Raw genomic sequence first — 27,377 nt, forward strand, 5'->3', positions numbered from 1 at the left:
ACATACGAGGCATTAGAGAGAAGCATCAGTGGATATAAAAAGGATGTGCAGAGCAAATTCAAAACTGTGTTAAAGACTGCAGTGCTTGCCAACAGACTCTACCAGCAGGGCATGTCAGGTTGCTGGTTTTTCCCACACCAGGCTGCTTTTAACAAGGATGTCTGGAGGGAGTGAGGAGGCTTGTGTCTTTTCCACATGCCTCAGCCTAGAAGAATCTTTCCTTTGGGGCTATAATGTCTTATCACAAATGTCCCCACAAGGGTTTCACTCTTCTCCCTGTCACACCTACACCAGAGGACCTTACACTTAATGCTATGGAACTCATCCCACTTCTGTATTTCAGTGTGCACTGTGACCTATTTCTGCTCATCATAGTCTAACCCTTGTCTCCATTGAAAGTTCCTCCTAATTTTTATCATTATATCTGCTCAAGAACATTGATTTTTTCAGCTCTGCTATTATTTTTCAAACTGTATATCAGTTCTCCTTTGGGAGCGCCTGTGAAATGCATCCTCCTACTCTCAGGTCTCCTGTTTTTCCTTTGCAATTAAACTTTTATGGTTTTGTTCCTTGGCATTGCTTCCAGCCTGAGATGTGGTTTCAGACCCTTTTTCCATGTGAGCATTTCTCTGGCATTTGACAAGGCATGGCCCCAATGTCCCAGAACAAGCCCCATAACCCCTGGGAGCAGCAATCTCACTGAGTAACCATCCTTCCTGCTTCAGTGAAGAGTCCTGAAACTTTGGAAGAGGAACAAAGGTGAATTTCAAAATCTCAGTATTTTTCACAGGAACACATGTGATTTCAATTTTCATCATTTATAAACTGAGCAACAAAACCCAGGAGCAGTGGGGAGGCAGAGTGGGGTGACCACCTTGCCAGACCTGTGTTCATGCTCCTGGTATCTGATACAACAGGCACACTCAGCTAATCCCTGCTGGCAGCTACCATTTCAGCTTCTGCTTCTAGTGGCAACACAAAGCAGCTAATATCCCTTTAAATGCCTGGGAGATTCATATGAAAGGAAATATGGGCACCTAACTGGAAAAAAAAATAAAACAAACACTACAGAGCCATAAATCCCAAGTCAAATTAGGTAAGACCTAGCACAGTATTGCTGGCAAAAAGAAAGTGAATATATGTATAAATGGTGACGAGCTGCATGTTAACAGGCAATCATCTTTAAGCAAGATATCTTTTGTCTTTAATAAACACACACAGCTTTTTATATATGCCAATGCAGACAAACAAAGCAATCAATAATCCTGCTCAAACAGTAGGTACTAAGCCTGAAATTTTTTTCAGAAGTTTATCAAACTATAAATGTTAAAGCCATAATGCTGTCTTAAAAAGCTATTCATAAATTAGGAATGACACAGACAAGGCATTATAAGTGTACAAAAAAGCAGAACCCACCTTTAGTATAAGGAGACCATAATTATTTGCCTGTAATTCAGACTCTCTTTTACAGATGCTTATTTGTCTGCACTTGCAGGAAACCAATGTCTGGCAGCTAGGAGTCACAACTTGTCTCAGTTCCTCCCTACAGGTTTGGATGCAGACCCCGCAGTCAGTTCCTACATCGAACAGCTCCAAAGTCTGGGTAGGTGGTTCAAAGGCAGCCTAGCCTAAGTCTTAACAAGAGCTGACCTGAGCTGCAGCTCATCCCATCCATCTCCCACCTTAGTATGGGTCTGGGTGTTTTCAATCACAAGCTGGAGTCCCCAGAGTAACAGGATTTTCAAAAAGCCTGTTTTATTTAGAGCCACAAGACTGGTGAGAATGGAGTTCTGTCATGTGTAGAGCCTATGCCCATTCTCTTTTACCTCTTCCTGCAGGTCCATCCCAGGGCCAGCCTGCTGTGTCCTTGCCACGCTGAGGGCAGAGCAGCAGCTCTCCAGCACAGGCAGGCTGGGGCAGAACAGCAGCACGGAGCCGTGGGGCTTTCACACCAACCACTCACCGGGCAAGGCACAACCCTGCTTCTCCTTCCCACTTAACCCAGTGTTGTAGTGTGGTTTTTGTTTTATTAGTATGTTTACTGTTTGATTCGTAATTTTGTAGTTTCCTTATGCTGTTCCTTTTGTCCATGCCCGTTTCCCTCCTTTCCTCCTCCTTTCATTAAATGCCAGTCTCTTCCCCAACCTGCTTTCTTTTGAGAAATTTCCCTGTCAGTTTTGTATTTCTCCAAACTTTATTAGCTCACTGAAAATGTTCTCCTCCCTTGAAATTTTTTAATGGTTTATACATTGTATTCCCTGCCTTGTTTTTATTCCCAATTCTCCTGATTTGTTAAAGATTGTATTCTCCCCTTGGGACCTGTCCTCTTACATAAGTCATTGTTTGCCACCAGTTCGGGGTCCTGGGATGCTGAGGAGGGGAAGTTTTACCACCAAATAAAGTTACCACGGGACCCGTGGTGCTGCTCTTTTGTTTATGCTGTGCCGTCACTGGTAGCTGGGATTCAACGGGGCTCAAAGGGGGGATCTGCCGCCATCCCTGTCACCATCTAGCCAGGAAGAGTGGGAACCCAGAAAAACAGTTTGTATCAGTTTACATTTCCAAGGCTATTGTGGCAAGGAAAGTGCCAGAAAGTTCCTTTTTTTGAAATGCAAGCCTACTTCACATGTTTAGCTCCTCCAAACAAAGCGGCCTAGACCATGTTTTGAGAGGCCCAAAGTCTAGCTCTGTGCAAGCGAGAGAAAAACTCGGGGCCTAAATCTTCTCAAAGTACATCTCGAGTGTGTGTGATTACCAATGGAAATGGGCCATGACGCGCATCAGTCTAATTTTGGGAGAAAAACGTCCAACTGGGCGGCAGATTGCTGGTTGTTTTCTCCTTGCCTGCGATTCCCTGCAGAGCCCGTGGCTCCCTCGGTCCCTGCGTGTCCGCACCCCCGGAATGCTGCCTGCCGTGAGGGCTCCCGGTGCTCCAACGGGAGCCAGCCCTGCTGATCGATGCCACTGCTGCCCCAGGAGCCCCTGATGGCATTCACACTGCGCAGCGCTTTGTGCTGGCTTTGCTCTCCCTCTCCCCAGCCACACCTCTGCAAAATGTCCCAAGCCATTGCTGTCTGTTTCTGGCACTGTGCCATTAACCTAATTAGCAACAGGAAACAAGAAATCAAGGCATTCTGAATTTCCAGAACGATTTGCTGCAGCTTTTGTCATAAGAGAAAAGCTGAAAGTTTATCTAAATTAATCTCTTGGAATCAGAAATAAGAAACAAATCCAAACACTCAATAGAAATCTTTATTAATTTCTGCATTAGCCTTGATTTTAATTTTTTGTGAGAAAAAAAGTATTAAAAATTTGTTAAACATTCAATATTTAAAATTTCAGCATTATGCAAACCTGTAGTTACATAGCAGAGATATTAAAATATTAACACCTTGTAATTTTTTTCTTTTTGAGGAGCTGGCCATGACTCTTTTAGGATGTATTTGCCCAGTTTATCAAGTTTAACAATTGTAGTGTGTCTCTGGACTATAGGGGTAATGTAATTAAATCCTATTAACACATCAGGAATAAAATCCTTTAATAGGCACATGAGGCTTTGAGAGGCAGCTCATTCTTGAGCACATTTAATATCCTTAAATTAAGCAAGTGTGAATGGGAGGATGAATCTTATTAAAAACTTAAATCTGATTATATTTGAAAATTATTGGTTTCTTAATGTAATAAATTATCCCATACAGACTAGAACAAATAATATATCCTAGCTTCACATAACTCCACTCTATAACAAGTGACAAACGAAATTAAGAATGACTGTGGGGCAAAAAGGAAGGTCTTTTTATAAAAGTCATTTTGCATAATGAAATACTTAAATCATTTTAACAAACACTGGGGGAGGGGACGGAAGATATATATGCAGATGAGGGCATTAGAACAGGACTCATTTTTTCTCTTCAAAAAGGAAACTCAAAGACAGTCGGATTGGGTTTTTTTCCTCTAAAAATGCCATTCTGACGAATTTGTTGTAAATTTTGAAAAGAAAAGATGAAGCTTATGTTGGTGGGAGCTGATTCCTTTTCCAGAAGGCTAATGCAAATGTAAACCATCTGCCACACATTCTGCTGATAAAGCTGTACTTCCGAACAATGGACCAACAGCACTGGAATACTAAAACATTAACGCAACATTAGGAAAAAGTTTTGAAAGAGATAATAACTTCCATAAAATAGAGGTGTTTTTACTGCCTCTTCATACAAAGAGAAATTATTTATGATAGACAGATAGATAGATGGACACGTTTTCTTATATAACGTGTATGTGGCATAAATCAGGAATACTGAGGAAGAAGTAAGGGAGTCAGTTAATGAGATCCTCTGCTAAGGTATAAGTCATATTAAATCACTTCTATAAACAGAAATACCTCAAGGTTTATAAACAGCATTGCTACTTGAAATGAAAGCTGGAATTGCCATTAGTCCTTGAACACAATCTCTTCCTTTCAGCATGGGGGAATTTTAAACCCTTAGCAAGAAACAGCCAAGTAAGTAGTTGGACAATCAGTAGTCGGAGGTCTTTACTCAGGATGGTGGACACCATCCAATCCCTAATAAATCCAGTGGAAAGTCCCAGTAGATTTTTAATCTGGTCCTATGTGACACATTTCTGAATGGAAAAACTGAGTATGAGAAAGCTTTATTTTCAAATCAGGGTAACCAAAACAATTTTACTGTGAATTCATGCCAAAAAAATAGTTGCCCTAAAGAAAACACCACAAAAATATCCTTATGGAGATAAAGCCTACACAATTGGTTAAACAATGTGTCCCAAAATGGTTTCTTAAACTACTTTGGTGACAGTAGGCACCAATATAAGTATTTCTAGTGAAAGAATTTATGATATTTCTATAATGTAATGTACTAGATTAAAAGTGTTGCCCTATTTTAGCACAGTAAAATACTCTCAAGTGCATTTCACGCTTAGCATAGGGCATCACATATATATATTCACCAAAACAGATCTGGATATAAAGTAATTTGATCTTAAATTGCTAATGATTTAACCAGAAGACTTCAATATCCAGTCGTTCACTTAACTATGTTAATTATTCAGGCATCAAACTGGGGGCGGGAGGCCAAAACTGCATAATCACAAGTTAAAATTTCTTTAAAATGCAACACCAGTAATGGAAGAAAACAGCAGATACTTATGTGTTGAATAGACAAAATAGGTTATTCTAGAAAAAACAAAGTATATAAAATAAACAACTCTCCTCCACCAACACCTTTGGTAGGCAGAATTCATTTCTCTTTAAATCTGAGGCAAAAAAATCCCAAGAGTTCTGGTTGTTTCTTAGATGGATGACAGATTTTGTTCTAATTAATCTAGAGCACTGTGTATAGAAACGACTGCAAAAGCAAACATGTCTATTAACAAAAAGCAGTGATTACTGCTTGGCATTTAGCCAGTAACTCTACATAAGCAATGAATTGATGCCTGCAACTGTCTCAGTGCCATATGGGTTCTGCTGTAGCAATGAATTGGATCCAACGCAAGGTTAAGATGTGTCAAATTTAACTGGGGTTTAATTGATACTGGTAAAGAGGCTCTAAATAAAGAAACAGTGTGTGTGCTATTAGAAACAGGATGCATGTCAGCCTACATCCCCCAGCTTGTTGGCAACAAAACTATGCTTAAGATCCAAAGGAGTTTCCAAACTCCTTTTTTATTTTTGCCTTTTTCTCTTTCTTTTTTGATTAAAAAACAAACAAACAAAAGAGCCAACAAAAATTTCAGGTTAACAGGTTTGCTATCACTTAATTGGAATTGAAAGATGGAACGCTAATCAGGTGGACAGTGCTACCGGTTCCTGTTTCTTACATGCTACAAATCTCTTCACAACAACACTAGTCATTTTGCCTGGCTGAAAATCCAAGCTAGTATTTCCATACAGTTATGAAGAAATATCCCTAAACAACACAAGTGGCAAGATTGCACAGCTTACTACACAAGAGCTAAAATGGTAATGTTACCTCCAAGAAGGATTCTCTTTTCTTGAACAACAACAGAATACTGTGTGACCCCTAATGTGCCTCAGAAGTTACTCACTATGTATGATGGTTATTTTTATTCCACTGACAGCTTTGGGGCAATGAGCCTTTTATCCAAAGTGACTCAGCATGCTCAGAGCATAAAGACTCAAATTGCTCAGTGGGAGCAGATCAGCACCCAGCCTGGGCAGCAAGGAGCTACTGAGAGTTATTCCCATCCATTTTGTGCTTGGAGTGAGCCAGCAGCTGTGGGGTGCTGCAAACATCCATGCCTGGGTGGCTCCTGCTCTGTTGAGGACCCTGCTCCCTCCATGCTGCTCAATGTCACCCCAAGTGGCAGCACCACCCAAAAGAAACCCAGCACCAGGCACTTGCCAAGCCCCTTCCCATTGGCTTCAAAAGCGCTGCAGCAACCAGGCTGCATCCAGACCCTCCTGTGGGGTCCAGACCCAAACCCTGCCAGGCCTGAGCTCCCAAAGTGCCACTGTCCTCAGTGGCAAATGCTGACATTCATAACAACAGCCTCCCTCTGCAGATCTCAGGTTAGGAAAGGGGCTAAAGTGCCATAGGAAGAGAAACAGAAACCACTCTATGGTTTGCAGTTTTCCACAGCAAGGAAGAAGACAGCAACAGGAACAAAACTCCTGAGTTTTCAATTTTCAACATTAACTAAATTCTCTGAAAAGAAGGATGACTGTCCCTTCAAAACTCTTTAGTTTACACACAATTAGACCCAACGGCAGTGCCTGTAAATATTCAATGGGAAGGAACAAAAACCACCGAGCCAAACTCTTAGTAATACCTAGTGGAAGGATGAGCAGCAGAAATACAATTAATTTCACTTAATCATAAAAAAATTGGTTGGTTGGTTTGGGTTTTTTTACAGTGGGAGTGATCAAACATAAGTAGAGGCTGCCCAGAGAAGATGTGGAGTCTCCATTCCTGGAGATCTTTAAAACCCAGCTGGCTACAGTCTGGAGCAACCTGCTGTGGCTCACCCTGTGCTGAGCAGGAGACTGGACTGGATGGGCTCCAGACAGCCCATCTCATCCACTCCATGATTTGGTGATCCTGTAAATTAGCATCACTTTAACAGTGAGCCAAATCTCACCTTTCGTGATACAAATAAAAAAAAATTATAGCGAAAGCTGATAAGTAAAAATATGGAATGGAGGTATTTTTAACCTGTCTTCTACTTGTTACATTTCCAAAGATACACTACTTCCTTCTAACTGTTCCTCATGCACAGTGCTAGCAGCTCATAAATATCTCTAGTTTTCTTAAAACTCCTTTGATTTACTTCCTTCAAAGAGAAAAAATAAAGAAACCACCCATGCTGAGACCCTACTGTACTGATGCTGGCTCAACTACACCTATCTCCTGTATTCTAAATTTTGGTTTAGAATTAGGTCACTGCTTTACCTTATTTTTGAGCAATACCTGGCATAGTGAGATTCATGTTGTAAGCCAGGATGTCTAGGCATATCTCTATTAGTAATAAGAATTGCTTTATTCTTATTCAAGAACAACCTTGATATATTAATTTATTCAATAATATTTTTGCTTCTTCTTCCAAGATTAGTGTAATTCAAGTTATTGTTTATGTCTAGTTTGGCATTTATACATCAAATGGTATCAAGCTTTTATTTGGTAGCTTTTAGCCATTTTATCTCAATATTGAGTTCTCCTGATATTCTGGGACTATTTTAACAATTCTTTACCATGAGGCTTTGTTGTAAAACTAATTTATTTTTCATAATAATTTTTATACAATTTTGGTACTTTTGCCAGCAGTGGAAAATGTTTTCTAGTTATTCTAACAGTTCCTTTTCACTTTGCTTTGCTGGCAATGTTCTGATCCTGTAGGTAGTTTTCTGCATTGTTTTTAACCCTGCAGGGAGTAATGACTGTGTGACATATTCAGCAAAGGAACCATTTACTGTAAAAGGACATTGTTCCATTACTTACATTAAGAAAAAAGACCAAAAAACAAGACAGGGAAATAAAGTAAAAACAACTGTATCTGTACAGCTAATGTTTGATATTTGTCAGAAAGACATAACAGAGTTGTTGTTCTCTATATGCAGACAGTGAAGTCAATACTATTCTACAAATAAATATATGACAAAGGAAAAAAAAAGGTTGCTCATTGCTTATTAATGCCCAGTTATATCATGTGCTGTATATATTTCAAGCAAAAGCAAAATGCAAACCCTGGTCTCATGCAGCAAGGAACGCAATGACAAAACAATTATTTACTACTGTATCTTTAATGCCTCACTGACTGTCTTGCCTGAAAAGCAGGAGCTTGATTTTCTTCCTCTCTGTCCTTTCAAACGATGCCTGTGTCTGGGAGACAAGATTGCCATGTTACTTCCAATTCTCTAATACACAGTCTTGTACACTGGAAATCAGTATGGAACACTGCACTCACATCTCCCCTAACTTTTTACAGCCTTTAAATTGCCAGTCTTCTGACTACATTTCTTCAAACAATATTGCCATCTGACTGATATCAATCAAACACATTGCCCTTTGATGTCAGAACTCACAGAGTCATCCCACTTGACTGAATTTTGATTACCTCTGTATTCAGTCAAGTAATGTGCTGTTCTTCAAAAAATAAAGAAGCATAGCCACTGTGCATTTTTAATAAAAGGACTCTTGGCTCCTGTATTAGGAAAATAATGCCAAAACCATTAAGATTCTAAGTTTGCATGTATGTTTTGTTTCCTGAGTAGAGACTGATGTTTTATAGTTTAGTATGAAAAGGAGAAACGTTTAGGGATTAAACTTCTAATATCAGGCTTTCATCTGTTGTGGCTCACAAATTTCCCACATCTCAATAGTCCAACAGTACCAGTACAGAGGGGATGTGCACCCATCTTTTTTCTTTTTTCATTTTCACCTGTTCTACATTAAAGCATGAATCAAAAGCAGAAGTCTTTGCTCAACAGGAAAAGAAAAAAACCCACCAGATATTAGATTCTCTATTGTTTAAGTCAGGTGCAAAAGCTGCACTAGCAGGCACAAAGGACAGGATTCCAACCAAAACCCTGAAAACCACTGACCATGATAACTGCTGCATTTGGTATCTTTTTGTTTGATAATTACATTTTTCCTAAGCTCTTTTCTAACCCCTGCAGTTACTCTTTGCTTCAATAAATGCATACCTTTGCATTCTGCTACACCCACCTCCATCCCTCCATGCTGCCAGAAGGAAGGCAAGAATAGCAGACTTATGTCTGTAGGTCAGAATAAGAAATCTCAGCAGAACTTCCTTTGCAAGCAGATATTTTTAAAGCTGTCCAAACAGAGAGAGTCACTGGCCATCTTCCAGTCTGACACTGAGCATAGGTGTCTAGAGTTTGACTCCTGAACAGGAAAAACAGACCCATTCCAGGACATGAGATCAAACACAGTCTAAGCATATCGAAGATAACTGTCTGCAGAGCAAGCAGAGACCAGTGCAAGTCACTTTCTCCATATATGTTAAAAGTGCTGAGAAGATGGGAAAGATTTACAACCTTAAGAAGGAGGCAGCCCAAGCCATCATCAGGTGGAAATAGTTCTCAAACTTGTGGATAACAGAACTAAAAAGATTACATTTAAAAGACCCCTTCTAAGAGATAGGACCTCGGGCTGCTAAAATTCTATTGTTTTTTTCTAGCAGAAAACATCTTTTGGTAGGAAATCAGCAGTAGAAAAAGACCCCAATCAAAAGGAGCATAAATTAAAAACAAAACAAACCAAGAAACCCTGTTCCCAAACAACAACTAAAAAACCCTCTTTATCTTCCTAAGTTACCTAAGCTTTCTTTATAGTCATTTATGTAACTGAGTGGGCTGTAACTGTTCTTGATTTGGTTATTGGTACACCTGAAGTACAGTACCTATTAAGCATGCTGCTTAGAGTCACTAAATTAGCACAGTTTCTATGGTCTGTGTTTCAGACAGCTGTCTTTTGCTTATGTACCTCATGAAAATTCAAGTCTTTCACAATGCTTAGCTTTTGCTGCACTCTCACTCCATCACTGTTGCCAATACATAAGGTTCCTTGGCACATCAGGGCAGACAAACTGTTTCTCTGGATGGCTCATTTTTCCAGAAATGACATGTGTCACAAAGCAGCTCAGACTCCTTAAACCCTACATTCATTCCCAGCCAGTCAATATATTCTCATGCCCTTGTATACAACCTTCAGTCCTTGAAAGGAAGAAGAATTAACTTTCATAAAATCAATCCTCAGTATTCCTAGCAAAACTGACTGTACTGTCACACCTGAAGTCTTTGCTTCTCCAAACATCCTCCTCATCCTTCAGAGGCAAGAAAGGGATAACACCAACTTAAGGAATTTGCACCCTCAGAATAAGCATGTGTATTTATGGAGGTAGGAAAGGGCCATGCCTTCGTGGCATGGAGAGAATGATGTCCTCCCTTTGTGGGAGATAGACTCTCTGAACACTTGCAGCATCATTTTTCCATTTCTGGGCCAGGAAAACTGCCCCAGCCATTCTTTGCAGAGTCTGATCAAGCAATGAGACTTGCTTGAGGCTATACATAATTCTTAAGATTGTACTTTGAAGAATGATTTTAGCACAAAAGGGAATTTTTTTTTTGCTCCTTTCAATCTAAATGGCTTATAGTGACACTTATTTTTATTGGTCAGCTACATGAAAATATTAGGTCTGCCAGACATTACAGTATGTGGGTAGTGCTGATCAGAAAAAAAGAAACAAAACCAAAACCAAGATTTACAACTGTGGATAGTTTATAACTCTGCTAGTCTTCCTTCTTAGTCTGTCTTTTCTAAGGCCATCAAAAGCTTCTTTTAACATGACTTCAACATGTAAAGGGATGTATCAGTATGAGTTTACTTTGCTTTTTCAAAGTGCTGCTCTTGTAGACACACTCATCTACAAGGAAACACTTCATGTTTTCAGTGTCCATCACAAATGCTCCACTCACTGCCTGGCTGAGCATTTTTGAGCAGAAACAGCAGGTAAAAATGCAAGTGCTGAGGTAAGAGCCTGGGTGAGGAGGAGAGCAGGGCTGCCCTTGGCTGCTGGCCAGGGCTGACGTGGCACAGCCACCCCTGCCACCTGCCAGCCACCACAGCCTGCCCTGGGACGTGACCCTGGCCCCCAGCAAGATTGCCGCTCACCCCAACCAGGAAACCACCATGCTTGTGGCACTAGGAATTGCATTTCCATTGGGAAGCCAAAAACTATGTAGTGCTATAGTATCCTTCCATCTCCTGTTTCCAGAGCTCCTCACTGGCCCTGGCTTTCTCTTTACATTAAAAAAAAAAAAGAAAAAAAAAAGAAAAAAATAATATGTAGACAACTCAAGCACAAAAATCCTTCAATCTCTGACCACAAGTATGGAATGCTCAACAACTAGCACAATAGAGTTCCTGAATGACATAAGAAAGGCACAAATGTGACTGAAATGGCATTTATAAAATTAAGACTCAAATCTTTGGCACTTTCTAAAAGCATTTTTGAAAGAAAGTTGTGTTAGTGGTGCACTAGCATGGGGAATAACTCTCCTCCAAGCCTCTGACAAAACAGCTCACTGAATGATGATTGGTAGATTTTGCATCATTCAGGGAAAAAAATAAAAATCAAATTTGAGTAGCTGAGCATTGTTTATATTAACATTGAATGGTTATTATGTTCTGGTCAGCTGTTAGAAAGCTGTTAGAAGATGACATCTGCTTTTCAGAAGAGAACCATACTTAAATGGGACTTTTACACATAAGTGATTCATTTTTTTAGTCATGCTCAGTCATGATTTTTCAGACACATTTCTTCTTTCCCCTTCTGATAATCAAAGCATAAATGTGTTGCAAATCTGATGGATAGCACTCTGTCAGAGTCATGGTCTGCTTACAGGTAAGAAGACACTTTTACAATTAGGTCCAAATCATTGCTTGGTTTTTCACACTCCTAAAACACCAGTGTCCTACTTCCTTCTTCAGCCCAGTCCCAACCTCTTAAATAATTGAGTCCAAGTTTCCCCATTATGTGCAAATATAGTCATTTCTATTTGAAAGAAGGCAGCAAAATTAAACACAATATGTCATTCTAGAACAGGGGCACTTCTAAGATATTAATGACAATTAACACACAGAGAGATATGCAGGCTATGGACTGGTTTAATGGGAGAAAATCCATGAACTCCCCCAGAAGATGCTCTAGTCAGTGCAGAAAAGATAAAAAATCCAAAAATTAAAAATTTAGCTAAATGCTGCTCATCCACCCACAGCCTGGGGGTTAGTTGCCACAGCCAGTTCTTTCCAAAAGCCTACTGAGTACAGAGAAATACAGAGATAATATGAAAGTTTCTTCTGGTGTTCTTCAGGGAATTAATGGAAAACATAGGGAAGAATTAAATAATATTTTTGTTGGCTGGGATGTCCATTTCAGCAATTCAGAGGACAAAAGATTAACTTGAGAAGCTAGGAGGAGTTCAAACTTGCAAGGAGTTTCAAAAGACAAGTGCAAAAGAGGTTAGCACCAGAGGTACAATAAAAAAGTAGTTTAGTCTATGATCCAAGGTAAAAGCATTGTTCTTTAAAAGCTTACACAACACTGCAAAACTGTATGGTGTGCTGCCAGCAAACAGCTTCAATAATATGCTTTAGGAATGGCAGCTTTTGCTTGTGGTGCTCATGTAAAACTGGCTCTTGTCTCTTTTGTACCATGGCTCATCATGTGTTGCTGTTCTGGACCAATTCTTTCCTTTTTGATTTGACGTTTCTTAGATCCCAGTCCTTTAGCAACTTATCTTTTAATTGTCACACTAAACACAGTACAGCAGTACTACTTCTTGGTATTATCCTTAAGTATTATTTCTGAAGCCCTGTCAGAGGGATTGACCTTCCACTCTCCTGCTTTGAGTCAACAGGTAGTCACCAAAGACTAGGCTGGGCTGTTCCTCTTGAAATATTTTCCATCCCTGAGTTTTACGTCCAAGGTTGGTGACTTCCCAGAAGTCAAGAGAGCAGCACCTTTCACTGATGGTGCTACAGGCCCACATATCCAGGTACACACAGCACAATTACACTCTAATGCAAACAACAGGTGTTTTATTGCAGTGAGGGGCTTTACAAACCATGCAGTTTTCAATTCTTAACTGCTGTGACAAGTTATTCCCAGGAAAACTAAACATAAAGGCTCAATTTTACCCTTCACCAGTTCAGAACCAATTGTTTTATGAACACCATTAGGAAATATTTGTTTATGGACACGTTCCTCTGGACCAGAACCTTTGTATTTCTCTACTATTGGTTATGATTTCTCTTCCACCATGACCCACTATGCCCATCTCTGGACAAACAACAACACAGTCCAGGAACTGTGATTTATTTCAGTTACACAGCACAATAATTTTGAGTCTATTATTCCCATTCTGCAAAGAAAAATAGCTTTTAAAGCCATAACATACACAAGCAGTCTAAGTCCTGAAAAGATACACCTTGGCTGTTTTAATTGGGAAATTCAGAAAAGCTTTAGTTGTATAAAGTATTTTAATCTTAAAAAAAAAAAAGTTAAAAGAACAAACCATTGAAAAGCTGCATTTATAACAGTTCTGCACTGCCTTCACGGAGAGAGCATCTCTGTTCATGAAAACAGTCATGGACAAGTTCAAAACAGACACTTGCTGATTTGCTACCCCGAAGGCAGCCAATATTTGGGGCCATTCTTAGAAATTGACAGCCTACTGAATGCTTGGATAATCTGTACTTTTGCCATTTGGTTTTCAAATGCAAGCTCAGCAGCCCTTACAAAACATCGCAACTGTGGAGTGATGAGGGCAAATTCTGATAGAAGGACTGCACCTACCTCTGGTTCCAGCTGTGCAATGTCCTCACATCTCAAACACACAAAGGAGGCGACTCTCCCATTTCATTCACTATGACAATCCTGACTTCAATTCTTTCTAGATATTTCACTAGGATTATGCATTTGCAAACAAAGCTCACTCCAAGCTGTGCATTTTGGCAGCACAGGGATCACCGCAGCCATTCCTGGAAACCTCCATTCCTTACAGAAGGCTCAGTCTACTCCAGGCCCCTACACTGCTAGGTAAGAGCCTGCAGGACAGGAGGATGCCTGGCACTGCCCACTGCTGAGCACACAGGAGTATCTGCACTCGTGCAGCCACGTGCTGCAAGTGCCCACGGTCCGCTCTATTTGAAATTTTACTGCCTTCTCATATCAGCTCCAAGGGCCAGTAGAATTATAGAGATATCCACAAAGGGGAACAAGAGATGGTTACAGATCCTCCTGCCCTACTGTAATTTACAGCGTTTACATTCCTTCCTGATGGCTGGTTTCTTCCTTCACCACTGCCATGCTTTTACAACTGTGACAGAAAACGATGAGGCAAGAGAAAGAGGCCTGCAATCATGAAGCAACCCAGTGATAGCCCAGCTAATAACATGAAATAAAACACATTGTGCTTCCCTGCTCCTGTGAGAGAAAATGATGAAGCACAAAGCCAGCTCTCATCATTCAGGAGTCTGGCTTAAGAAAAAAAGAAACACCACATGATGGCTGAAGAAAAAGATTTTGGATTGTGCTGCAAAAATAGCTTTTTCTGTATTCCATAACTGACCAGTTTTAGGTCTTCCTTCATACCCACACCTGTGAAGTTGTCAGACCTGGTAAAAGTGAAGGGGTCCTACAGTACTCAACAATAAACCCCACTCAGCAAGCTGTAACAGCCAGCCTGTTTCAGAAAGCACGTGGATGTTGTTTTGCCTGTGGATTATTCCCTCCACTAACTCACAAAGAAGCTCCTTGTTGCACTGTCTAGATTCCAAGAAAAACCCTGATGACTATAATGAGGGAAGACAGTTGCCTTCTCCTGTTTACTAACTACCTGTAAGACTCCTGAAAAGAGTGACAATTTTATTGTGTTTAGCCTTTTTCCCAAAAGCTAAATGGTTAGAAATGTAATCAAATAAAATGTCTTTGCAGTCCATTTCATAATCATTCAGCTAAGATTTTACTTTTTAGTAGACTTTTACCTTTTTTTTTTCCCAAAACAGTATTTATGACCTGTCACAGGAAAAAAAAAAAAAAAAAGGAAGAAGTGTTGAAAAGCTCTGATTTACCAATTTTTTTGCTCCTCATCATCACCTCTGACCATGGCTGGATCTTGTCATTTAAACTTTTATTTCATTTATTCTTGGAGCTGTCTGATTTCTTGGGGAAACACAAGAGCAATCAAAACAAGGCTGAGAAGCATCCTAAATACATAACATTATATTCAATTTGCCTTTTTAAAAAATCTTCTATTTCTACTATCTCTGACTTAATGAGCATACAGAGACTACATAATCTTTGCTATTTTGTAAAGGAGCTCTTTGAAAATAAGCAAAGGCATAAGTCAATTTTTGAGATGCAGAAGTGTTTTTAGTACCTGAAATTTTAGTTTCCCACTGTAAGGCCACATTTCTTTGCAGCAGTTTCATCTTTATCAGGGTTTCATCAGAGTACAATGATAAACAGCTGTTGCATACCCCCAGGCTCACAAGCAGTTGAGTAAAAATCTGCAATTTCAGGAATGTGCAATTGCTAGACTTTTAATAAATACACTCTGTCATGCAGCTGTATATAGAAGACACAGACAACATATTAGTATTAGAGGCACATGCATATTATATAACTTCATTCTAATAATGCATTTATACCCTGATTTATATGAGCTTAATCATAAATAGAGACAAATTAAGAAGTGCATAATAATTTTCAGCTCGGAGACCAGCACCTACTGTTCTGCACAGGGATTAATATCTTACTTAAAAACCATTGTGTAATTTGGAAGAAAATAATCTCTTTTTTCATGCTTGCATCTATCTAGCAAAAGGAAGTGATTAATGCTCAAGATATTTTCCACAATGAAAGAGTCTGCTTCCTCCATACCTTTTGATTTACTCTCTCCTATTTTCCTTGTATTTTGATAAAGGACATTGCACCTATCCATCAGGACTGGTCTTAACCTGAACTTAACCCAGTTCCTGAAGTCCTCAGGCTTCATGCAAACCATTAGTACTTATATACAACCATATGACCAATTATTCCAGGCACAAAAGCAGCTCCTTGCAGCCATGCTACTCTTTTATTTAGCCTCAGTGTTTATTTAGCCTCTTATAAGAAGAAATACAATCAAGAAAGGGCACCAGAATTCATCATGCAAAGAGACATTCATTGCATAATTTTATGGCAGCAGCCTTATTTCCTACCACTTGCCAACATACTGGATCACAAGTTGCTTTCTCTCAGCAAAAAAGCTGACTTTTTTCTCAGAAGGTTTTCTGACACACCCAAGCAGAGGAGAGCCCCCTGCCCAGTGCTGCTCAGCAGATTGCTTTGCCAGGGAGGGCTGCAGGGGGCTTGCCCTGCCTCCATCCCCACCCAGCAGGTACCACCTCACCGAGGCACAAACACCCACCCAGCAGGGATCCTGTCCAGCCTGACTACAAGCCCCTGCCTTCCTAAAAACACAAAGCATTCCCTTCCCTGTTCTGGAGTCCCACTGCACAGGAACCAAAACCCTAAACCTCCACAGTCCCGTGGTCTTTAGCCCTTTCTCCCTTCCCTCCCAGCTGTCTCTGCCTCAGACCACCTCAGCCACAGCAGACTCGGTCTGTGCCTCCACAGCCTGCCCTCCACACCCAGCTGCAGGAGAAGAGCCACTCTGGAGGAAGGAAGCTCCTACCTGCAAACCAGAAACCACAGCCAGACCTTACAAGCCACGTTTAACAAAAATGCTATCACCTGTTTGGCTATGACATCTGCCTGAATATAAGTTAAATATCAGAAAATACCCAGTTTTAATGCTAATTTGAATATTTTTACTAACACTTGTTGAAAGGAGATGACAACTTGCCAGGAGCACAAATGCTCCAGGAGACACTGCATCCCAGTCTGACGAACAGCATTTATTCCCTGCAGCTTATTGCTCAAACTGGGTTAAACGCTGGAAAATCTTTCAACTCACAGCACACAGGAGCCACAGTAGAAAGCAATGTTTGTTTTAGGAATAAGATTACAACATATACAGTGATTCATAAATATTTGCATTTTATAATTCTTTCTGCAAATGAGTTGGTAAGTCACTCCACACAGGAATGAGATTCTTTCCCTACAAAGGGAATGAGCCACAGAATTTTAACTGCCCATGAGGTCTGGTCACTTTCTCCCTCTCAGAGCACTTTTCTCATTCCATGCAATTGAAAAGTTACTAGCTTTTCTTTTGCACATCTTCTTACTTGGAGCTGTGTGGGAACGGCAGCCATTCCCAAAAAGCAACTGAAATGGCAGGAATAAAGCAATGATCAATTCCAAAACAGAGCTGATGATTCAGTCACCTCCCTGCAGTTCCTTCCCTCTATTGTACAAAGAGTGCAAATACTTGGCTGCCACAAGTCAACATGCTCCAGCTACAGGGTCTAAAGAGCACAACCAGACTTACAAATACTTTTTTACAGTGATATTTAAGAAATCTCTGGTAATACTGGGGAAGGCAAAAGGCTAATTAGCTCTCAACAGGGATGCAGAATAATGCACACCCTCAAGGGTGCTTCTCCTGAAGTCCAGGTATACCAGTGCCACATTCTCTTCATCCTGCCTGACCCAAAGATATGTGGAGGCTGGAGATCCCTCTCCAGGCTGATGAAGGGCAAATCAAGAGTACATGGAATTGTTAATGAGTCAATTCTCTCTCCTTCCTCAAACACCATAGAAAAAAAAAAGGGAGGGAACACAAAAGGCTGAGGGAAAACAATCCAAGTCTCAAAACAATGATCACATGGCAGCCCAAAAGCAAGGTGGTCACCTACCAGTGCACAAAGCAGACAGAATTACTGGAGACACCTAAAAAAACAACACCTAAGCAGCAGGTCATAGCCAAAACAGCACAATACAGCCTTCAGCTGTGCTTTGTGGGCTACCTACTCAGCAGTGATGTTGCTCTCCCAGGCTTTCAGCATAAGGGCTGCCTCTCCTAGGAGAAAGAGAAAATGGCAGCTGCAGGACTTCACTTAGGAATATACACTCTTAAGCCCTCCTTTCCCCCACTCCTCTCCAGACAGACAGGTGTGCTCACTGGGCAGTTTTGCTCTTTTTCCACACTGGGCTGGACTCTTGAATAGGCAAGAAAGCATAAGGGAGAGGTGGCTGCTGCAAACACATCAGCTGGTGTCCTCCTGCTCCAGCCAAGGGAAAGTGCTGCCTTCGAGACAAGCTTGCTCAGTGAGCAAACCAGGACGAGGAGAGAGAAGATGAGCATACCTAAAAATGAAGGAAAATAAACACGCTAAGAAACATAACAAACCACTGAAACAACAGGGGCACAGGAGGAGATGCAAATGTGCTTAACCCAGGCCACCAGAAGTGTGTTGCAAACCACACTGAGCACATGCTTAATCTGATGGCAGTAGTGGTTCCCTTCTCCATTTTGGACATTGATTCTTTTCTCCTTATCCCATACACTGTGAGCAAGCTCTGTGAGATATCTCCCAAATTCCAGCAAATACACCAATTTCTGACCATTTGAACAAGGCTGTTGCTAAGCAACACCTTTTTCCTTTCTCTTTTGGTTTGTTTTTTTTGGGGTCTGTTTGGTTTGTTTAGGAGGTTTTTTTGTTTTGGTTTTCTTTTTTCTGTTCAATTGCACTTACAAGAAAAACAACATAAGATTAACAATCTCAATTTATTTATGAAAACAGCGCCTCAAAAAGCAGCTGACTTTTGCGGAGACTAATTGTATTTCCTATATTCTTCAAATAAAGTCTTTAAATGAAAAACAAGTTTCTTAATAATATGATGTTACTAATTCTTACCTACAGGCCACTTTATACTTTTGGGGACTCCAGTGGTAATTAGCTTCCTTACATCCATTTTTCTTCCTTCCCACCCGTACATCTGCTTCTCTATGTGAAAGATGGAGGACCCTTTTCCCTAACTGAGTTATGGTAAATACACAAGAAAAAAAAATTCACATAAGAGATGACCCAAAGCATGCAATACTAGTGGGAGATTTTCTTTTAATTTCAACAGATTTTGGATCTGAAAGGAGTCAGACCATTTATAAATTTCCTTGCAAACACTGCACATAAAATCATGAAGCTGTTTCTGTAAGCGGCTCATTAATTTAAAAGGGTGGCTGATCCCTGAAGGGAAGACCCACTTCAGCAGGAAGGTTCTGATGTCACGCCGGGATTTCATTAGTGTACGGGCTAGGAAAAATGCTGAAATAAAATGTAAATAACTAACTAATTATGCATGCAGTACAAAATGGAGCGCCTCCAAAGTAATTAGAAATGTCCATACATGGCAGTCGGAACTGCGAGCTGAGCACAGAGGGTTTGTGCTCTCCAGCTATGACAGCAGAGCCATCACAGAGAGTTTCTAGGCTGTGGTGGGGCAAAAAGAGCTGGCATTTCCTGAGACTGCAGCCTGTGACTACATTTAAATTAACAAAATTATGGAGGATTGAACCACTGCCAAGCCAAGACATTCTGGGTTCCTTGTCTGTCAGAGACTCGTGTTAAGGAAGGCTGAAATCTTACACTAGCAGAGAGATAGAACTGGATTGTTTTTAACAGAGCTGAACCTCAGTAAAGACAAATATAGTCCTGTATATTGTGAGTGAAAATGGTGGGAGCTGCAAGAGAGGATGAACATAGTGACGAGTCAGGAACTAGGATGTTTCCCCTTCTCTTCACCAATTAAAATTTTCTTTTATTTTCATGTCATTATTCTACCTGTAAAACCAAAGGATTCAATGTAAATGCTTTTTTTTTTTTTAGAACTCCTTGTTAGATCTTTTTAATCCTTGGCACAAAGAGATGTAATTTTGAAATTATTTTCCTTCTAATGAAAGTACCGTCTTTGCTAGGAGATGTAGGAAACTTTCTTTGTAGAGAATACAATTATGCAGAATGGCACAAATTTTGCTGTCATTTGTAATCCTAAAACTCCTGTGGAGCTATTGAAGCTACATGGGCATTTCAGAAAAGAATCTATTTTAACTCTTAGACACTCTCTGCTTTTTTACAGCAAGAGCTGTCACTTCCCACTCAATTCTTCTGCCAAGACATCACTTCTCCTCTGCTGCAATCTGAACTGAGCCCTGTTCTGTCACAGTGATGTGATGCTCACTACCTGGGCCAGAGGTTTCATTCTGTAAGTCCGGTCACACCTTTAGAAGCATTATTAGCAGCCAGAAGAAACACTGTGCAATGCTACTATTTAGAAAGGTTTTTCCCTTCTAAAGCCTCCCCTCCATTTTGATTTAGAAAGTGGCAAACGAAGGAAGAGTCTCTCACATCTCTTGTTCTTGGATGGGTGTTGTGGGTGCCACTGCTTGTCCCTTCTTTTTGGTTTTTTGCCATACCATAGTAAAACACCCATCAGTTTTAAGATTCTTCATGGTTCACACTATTGTCACCCAAGCCACTACACTTCCTCCTATAGATCAGCTTTCTGTGCTTCATGCAAAAGTCTGTCTTGTCATTGCCTTTGTCACAGCTATTCATAACATCTTCCACTTCTCCTCCAAAAATGCTTCTGTCTAGGAAAGCCAGATTCCTCCTCCTGTCTTCAGAGATATTTAAAGTGTTACATGTTACAAGAGGCTTTCCAGCTCAACTAGCAACAATTTTACATGTTTGTATAATTCTTTATATGCCACAGGTCTCTCATGTTTATCCCATTCTGGATTAGAAAGCCTTGACCCCCATCTCCCAAGGATGCCCTGTGTGTTACCTGATTTGCAGAGCTTGGCCACCTCCCAAACAAACCCTGCTCTGAAATGCCATCAGGTCTAGTTACTAGGAACTCCTGCAAAATGAGAGCCATCATCATCACACTTGGCACAGTAACCTACATTTTGGAACAGATAAAGTGCAAACTGCTCTTACTGCCTAGTTTCAGTGTCTTCCTCAAGTCAGGTTTCTGATGTGTTCTCCTTGAGCAAGCATTGCTCTTCCCCTGCTCTCAACTCAGGTCAGCAAAGGCTGCTTTGTTAATAACTGAATTTAAAACCAAATAAATTTAAGGCAAGTAAACATTCCTTCCCAAACAAAGAAAGAGCTGATTATCTCATATCTCATCAGTGCCTTCTGGTAAGATCCCAGGATGATCATGGGCTCGATTGTGATTTCTGTGCAGTATTTTTTTAAAGCGTGATGTTTGTTTACCTTGGGTGTTTTGTTTTGTTTGTTTGGGGCTTCTAACCTAGGGCTAATGTTCCCAAGTGTTAAGGGAAGGAGTCTGCCCATTGGGAAGAGCAGTGTGGAGCCAGGCAGGGATGGAGGTGCCCAGCAGGCTGCCCATGCAGCAGAGCCCAGGGTGCAGGGCCAAGGAGGGCTCACCTCACAGGGAGCCAGCCTCACCTGCACAGGATGCCACACCCGCAGCGTGGGGCAGTTGCCATGGGAACCCTATTTCCCAGGCAAAGCACACAGATCCATGCAACCCAGCAGCTTGCTCACTGTAAATTACTGTTTTCTCAAGAGCTCGGTAACTTACGGAGGCGCTCCTTCAGAGGCTGCTTGGAGTGTTGTGAAATAAACTCTTTTTAGGGCACTGCAATGACACCTGTGCCACAAAAGGGAGGTGTTGGCTGGAGAGAGAAGGGCAGGGGGATGGAGGTGCTGGGAGGGCAAAGGCCACCTGGCACCCCTGCCTTTAGAGCTGGAAACACAGGGAAGCAGTTAAAGGAGGGAAGTCCTATGTAGTAAAATGTGTCATGGAAATAAAATCTCATCTTAAATACATTGTGAATATTGTGAATTGATTGATCAATTATAGCTGACTTCAATGAAATCACTATTGTAAGTTCCTAAAACCCACAGGAGTTTTTTTTTTAATAGCCTACAATTTTAAAACCACCTGCAAGTTTAAAAACATACCTAGGTTGAAGGTTAGAATTGACAACGGGGCATGAACAAGGTGAGTTTATTGTGGTATGATTATTAAATAAAAATAAGATATCTTTTCAAAGTTTCAGAAGTGAAAAATAAACAGTTGAATAATGCAGGTGCATGCTGCATACCCTTTCAGAATGACCAACAAAAAAGGTTAGAAATCCCTTGCGCATAGAATTTAGTAACCAAAATAGACTGAAATAAATAAATAAACCAAAATATGTGCATTCACAGCCAATTACTTCTCTGCCTTAATAAACTCTTCAGAAATAAACATACATTTCTTAAACTAGAAATACTCTGTTCTGTTGAAGTCACAGGATGAACACTGGATTCTGAAAAGACAATGGATCCAAAGGACAAGACTCAAATTTCTCTGGGAAACATTTGCCGTGTGAGCATTTACAACTCTCTATGTGCAGTCTTTGGTATTTTCTCTTTTTTCCTTTCTTTTTTTAGAAGATAAAGAAGGGGGGAAGGGGAGCGTGCTGCTTCTGGTTTACAGGCTACAAGATGAGATTTGCAACATGCCATATTTTGTGTGGTCTAGCAAGCTACTACTGGTTCAGGGAGCAGAGTATTTGCAACTGTTTTCCTGGATAATAACACCCTGTGCAAGCGTTTTCTAACCGAATCATATAGAGGGTTTGTAATCCAAATGTATAAATACTCAGATAACTTTGTGTTAAAGCAGGTAAAAAATGCCAGCGGGAAAACAAACAACAAGAATTCATGTTTGAGGAAGAAAACCAACCCAACAAACAAAAAGCAAGGAGAGTGAGGAAAGGTGCTACTGCTATTTTTCTCATGTGGTGAGGTGTTTTGTGAGGAGGTTTACATCCCTGCAAGATAATGTTAAATTATAACCATATTTTAGCATTCAAATCATTAACAAGTCAATTTAAACTATCTCCTACTGAGGACTTGAGCTGGGGGTAGAATACACAAGAAAGAAGAAGGGGCTTCACTGCTTGCTGTATTCTGGAAGTATTACTTAAATTATATTCAAGCCATCAGATAATTATGAACTTTCTTTTCCTTTATATTTATATGGAATATTTATTGAATTGCACAGTATGCTTTTACAATAAAGTGCTTTTTACGTTGGTTTCTTTGTTCATCCAAAATAAAACTGACAGTTATCCTTTTATAACCTATTCTGAGAACATTTTCTCTTCTTTGAAACTGATTGATGCACTACTTTAAATGTTCCTGCAAATATCGTTTCAATTCAAGTTTCTGCATAATGTAATAAGAAGATAAAAGAATTCTATACTTCAACAAGAGACATTACAAAGCAACTAAAGACATTATCAAGGGCATTAACAAGCTCCTAATAGCAATAAAACCTTTTAACTGTCTGATGTAGAACATGCTCCCACCAAACCACCACATATTATGGTAATTGGCTCCAATTTCTGAATCTTTCATTGTAAAGTTACAAAGAGTTAGGTAGAACTGAAAAATGAACCTGGAATTCACAGTTCAGTTGCTTATCTTCTTTTTATTATTGTTATGATGGTGTTTTCTGTACAATACACAGAATCAGCATGAGTTCCAGCTGCAGCAGCATCATTTTATATTCTGCTCTGAGGTTCCTGAGTCTCCTCTTACTCTTGTTTCTCAGTGTTTAAAGGTATATGGTTTTAGCTCTTCCAACAACTTATCATGTAAAGACTACTATAATGTGTGAATTAGTCATATTTTGGCAACCTAATTTGCTCATTCATTACAACACTGAAACATCAGAAAATGAAATGGTACTTAACTTCATTGTTCTAATTTACCTTAGGAAATAACCTGGGGTAAGTTGCTTACTTTTCTTTTTTGGATTCTCCTCTCAAAAACATAGAAGTTCAGGCTTCATTCAGAGTCCCATGAAAATAAATACAAAATTCAGTACACAATAAAAATGAAACCAGAACCTGCAGCAGAAAAGTGGAGAAGAGACATGAGGCTGTGTGGTGATTACCCTGCAGTGCAAAACCACGTGTCCTGCTGACGTGTCTGTAGCACCTCACCATTCCTCTCAGGCTGGCAACCTGTCCACTGGAGAAGGGCAATCCAACTGGCATCTAGAATCATGGTCCAAAAAAGAAGTTGTCATTTCATGTCTCTGGAACTATCCTGGCTTAAAGGACAAGGCACCAAAAAACAATATAATGCAAAAGAAATGCCTAGGAGGAAAAAAAAAAAAAAATCAATCAACCAACCAAAAAAACTTTTGGTTTCCAGCCCAAAGCTTGGTGTTCAGATACCACAAAATCTGCCAGGCTCCATTAAAAATGAAAGGCTTTGGGGGCAGATGTGCAAGGTTTAGAGGAGAAACACACAATGGAAACACCAAACAGGATAACTGGACTACACGTGTCTCTCTCTCAGAAGAGGGAGGAACTACCTCATTTCTGAAGTTCTGGCTGATGGCCGGAAAGACAATCACTGGGACTTCACTGAGATGATAAAAGCACAGCATGCAATTTCTGCCTAGCCTGGAAAAGCAGTTCTACTATTTCCTGTAACATTTAATGGCACAATCCTTTCATTACAGCGTAAATTAAAGCAATCTTTTATTATCCCCACTATCAAAGGCTGCTTTAATTAGACTCACTTAAAGGTTTGTTAAGGTTTTTGACAACAGAGCACACAACTATTACAGTTACAAACATGCTTTCAGCATGATTACTGACAAACTCCTGAAACCTACTCAGACGTAAAACAAAACCAGGATGAACAAACTCCTTTTCTCCAAAAACTGTGTGACTGTGGTCCTTCTTCTGCAGCTGTTGTAAAAGTTTGGGAGATTAAAACAAAACACAAAAAAAAAAAAAAAAAAAAAAAAAAAAAAACCAAAAAACCCAACACTTGAGAAGCAACAGACCAAGGACACCAATTATGAAGGTGAAACATTTTATCAAAGCGTTTTAATTACCGTGACTTCACTTTCAGAAAACACAAAATGGACTTTTTGCTTGACACCAGATTTTCTCCATAAATTGCAATGAAATCTGTAAAGCCTTGCCTTCACTTATTTCAATCTATTGTATCTCTGGTGTAAACTCATTAACTATTACAAGTGATATTAGCCTTGGGAAAACAAAAAATGCATTACTCAATGCCATATTACCTTACGTATTTCTGCATTGAAGGAAAGCTAATGTAGTGGTCTCCATCCCAGATCAACCTTTTGAATGGTAGTATTGCTAGAAACGTTTTTAGGGTGTTTTAGGTTAATTCCAACGTTAAAACAAGACATTTTCAAATGGTTATTTTACAGAAAGCAAGCAGAACGAAGCCCACAACTCCAGAGCACGGGGAGAGGAATAAGCAGGCGCCACGACACTGCGTTTGGCGCACGGCCAAGATGAAAATCGCGCCGGTGCCGCCTCACGGAAGGCAGACGCTGAGTTATCCCTGCGAACGCGCTCCTCTCCGGTTATCGCCGGGGCCGAGCGGCACTCGGCCCCGCACAGCGCACCGCGACCCACGGTTTAAAGCACCGCGCTCATGCCTTGGGGGGGAAATACAGAAAATTAAAAAAATAATAAAACCAAAAAAAATAAATTAAAAATAAAATTTTAAAAAAAATTAAAAATAGGAAAAGGAAAAATATCCCGTGCGGCTCGGGGAATTAATTAATTAATTGATTGTAGCCCACGTGTAAGGGGGAGCGGGGGGGGGGGGGGCGGCAGGGGACGCCCCGCAGGCCGCAGGGAGCGAGGCGAGGGGAGCGGGCCGGGGGCAGCGGAGCGGGGCCCTGGGTGCGGAGCGGAGCGCTCGGCGCGGAGCGGGGGGAGCGGAGCGGAGCGCTGGTGTGGAGCGGGGGGAGCGGAGCAGGGCCCTGGGTGCGGAGCGGAGCGCTGGTGTGGAGCGGGGGGAGCGGAGCGCTCGGCGCGGAGCGGGGCCCGGCCCGGGCCCGCCGCGGTGCTCGAGCAGCCCCTGGCGGAGCCGGGCAGGCGCTGCCGCCGCTCCGCCCGCCGAAGGGGCAGCCGCGGCCGGCACAGCGCCCGCAGCGGCCCGCCGGGCCCTGCTCCCCGGGACACGTACCGCTGCCTTCGCCGTGCGCTTCCACACCGTCTGCCTCCTCCTGGCTCTCGCAGAGGGAAAAAGCAGCGGGGAGTGTTCCGAAATGTCTACTCGCCTCGTTAAAATGCCGTTATCTTCAGACAGGTGATTTACCAGACAAGCTGGCAATTCTATATTTCCTCTCAAAAAGTTCCTCCGATCGCGGCCCTTGCTGGGTTTTAAAGGGCGTGTATGCTGTTAGGCGTCGCATATGGAGCCCGAGTTCAGGCAAGGAGCCCTCGTTTAAAGAAGAGCCCGGGAGGAGCCCCCATCTCCCCCGGCTCGCGCTCCTGTCCCGCACCAGCACACGCAGGAAGCTCAGACTGCTCAGCCCCGGCCCAAACTTGGTTCTGACAAAGGCTGTTGAGCTCTACAAGACTGAACTGTTCCTTCAGTACACAGGAAAATAAAAGGGGTAAGATCAGACAGTTTCTGGATACAAAAATCAGTTTGATTATGAGTTAAAAAGATCAATGAAATCAAATAAATCACTGAAAGGGAGATAAAAAGCTCCAGTGTAAGTTTCTACTGAATGTCACTTTATTTGAACAAGAAAGGGAGGGATGAATGTGAGGAAAGCAAACAGTGTGAATAATCTCAGCCCTAACGATTAATAATTGCTACTCACCTGACATTCGAGAGCCCTGGGGACAGGGCTCGGCAGGCTCTCTGCTGTGCAAAGACTCGAGGGGTTCATGGTAAACCCCAGGCATGGGGCCATCAGGCTCCTGCACAATCTCTTCTACATCCTTGTAACCCACGGAGCACAGCTCTGGACACACTGAGCGTCACACAGGAGCCAGGGCTGGCTGCCTGCTCAGGAGCTCAGGCCGCTTCACCATGACACCGTGCACCAACAGATCTCACAGTGACCTCTTCATGAGGGCAAACCAAACCACTGCACACCATTTCTTCTCCTATTCCTGCCTGTTTTTTTTTTTTTGTTTGTTTGGTTTTTTTTACAGGCAGAGCTGTGCAGGCACAGACCCATCCGTGGGTTAGGACAGCACCAGGAGCTCATGTGGTGCCACTGAGCTGTGGGAACTGAGTGCAGGAACTGCCCTACCGTACTGCTGGAAGGGAGAGATGAAGCACATCTGCCTAAATCACAAACTCTAGCACAATGCATGACTCATTCTTGCACCTAGGAAAGGAATTGCCTTTGCTCAGGCAGTACCAGCCTGAGCAAATTCACTGGTTGTGAATTTTACAACCAGTTTTCCAGCTTTGTTGTTTCCTCCCATATGAAAAAGTAGGGCCCTGCATTTTTCAGACTATTCTTGAAAGTTGTCTATTTCACTGTGCCTGCATAGCACTTAAAACACACCCCACCATAGAACACCAATTGTTCAAAAATAAGTG

The 27,377-nt window shown here is 41.3% G+C and overlaps 1 long non-coding RNA gene across 1 annotated transcript; it reads right to left on the reverse strand.

Moving 5' to 3' along the window:
* Nucleotides 1-3,234: 3,234 nt before the first annotated feature.
* On the reverse strand, nt 3,235-26,324 carry LOC135305042 (uncharacterized). Its single transcript, XR_010366325.1, has 8 exons — nt 25,998-26,324; nt 25,078-25,461; nt 18,864-24,130; nt 18,128-18,312; nt 17,977-18,025; nt 15,440-15,627; nt 15,132-15,222; nt 3,235-8,354 (listed from the first exon to the last, which is right to left on the reverse strand). It is a non-coding gene; the product is annotated as an uncharacterized LOC135305042 (long non-coding RNA).
* Nucleotides 26,325-27,377: the final 1,053 nt, after the last annotated feature.

The sequence above is a fragment of the Passer domesticus genome, chromosome 7 (genome assembly GCF_036417665.1).
Source record: "Passer domesticus isolate bPasDom1 chromosome 7, bPasDom1.hap1, whole genome shotgun sequence".
NCBI classification, from domain to species: Eukaryota; Metazoa; Chordata; class Aves; order Passeriformes; family Passeridae; genus Passer; species Passer domesticus.